Genomic DNA, 1207 nt, shown 5'->3' with positions numbered 1-1207 from the left:
TAGTTGATATAAAAATACGTAATACGTCCGGACGTTTAACTCGCCCACAACTACTGATAGTGTATTATATTAATATAATATCAAATATGTAAGTTATCGCTATTAATTACAATCACATTACCTAATTAATAAATTTGATTTTATCGACATTGTGGTTATCGTCTACGACAAAAATATGGTCTATGATAGTATCACGGTTCGTTGTTGATGTATAACGCGTTATAACTTATAAGTACCTAATGGATATTGTGAAATGATTAATTTGGAATTTATTATAAGTCAATTATTTTTTTAATACCATAGATAAGTATGTAATAAGTCTTAAACCAAGACTGACATACCGTCTCCACTCAGAATCGTTTTTCTTATACAATGATATTGTATCATTGAATTCAAATTTAATTCCATCCATTATACAGTGACCCACTTGTAACCTACTGTACAGCAGAGCGACATCCACTTACCCACCTTTTTTTTATTTTTTTTGTGTCTGTGTACACGATAAGTAGTCGAAATAATGCTACGATTTTCAACTTCAGTATCTTGTTCGATCAGGAAGTGAATATCGTTGGTGCATTGGGGAGGTCAAAATTTAAATTTCCCAGTGGTTTTCAAAAGCGCCGGGAAAAACAAAAGAAAAATTAAGGAAAAACGGGAATTTTTACGCAAAATCGATTTTTCACAAAATTGAATTTGGTTTTTGGTGTAACTTTAAAAAAAATTACCGTAGATACATGAAATTTTGACTGATTGTTTATCTTAGCATCTTCTATACACCATAACATTTTCAAAATATTTTGATGTATTTTGAGCTCTTTACGGACATTTTTATTTTCCATTTTTTTTTAGTTTTTTTTCTAAAAATATCAATAAAATTAGATAAAAAAGGATAAAAAAGCTTGAAAATTTAATAGAAGGCTCCTAGTATATTGTTTCAAAGGCAGATGAAAAATATTAAAAATCGTTAGTCACAGTTTTTTTTTTTAAGCATTTAAAGTTCAAAAAATGACAAAATATGGAAAAATCACGAAAATTTGCAAATTATTTCGAGTTATAAATTCATAAAAATTTTTCTTTTTAAATCTAAGATTTTAAAATGTAATACAAGATTCCTTATAGGATAATCTACCTTTACCAAAAAAAAAATGTCTATAAGAAACTCAAATTAAATTTTATGGGCGTTTGAATTCATATTTTTTACACATTT

The sequence above is a fragment of the Acyrthosiphon pisum genome, unplaced genomic scaffold (assembly GCF_005508785.2).
Source record: "Acyrthosiphon pisum isolate AL4f unplaced genomic scaffold, pea_aphid_22Mar2018_4r6ur Scaffold_11;HRSCAF=45, whole genome shotgun sequence".
In the NCBI taxonomy this organism is placed as follows: Eukaryota; Metazoa; Arthropoda; class Insecta; order Hemiptera; family Aphididae; genus Acyrthosiphon; species Acyrthosiphon pisum.
Note: the sequence above shows the minus strand (reverse complement) of the source record.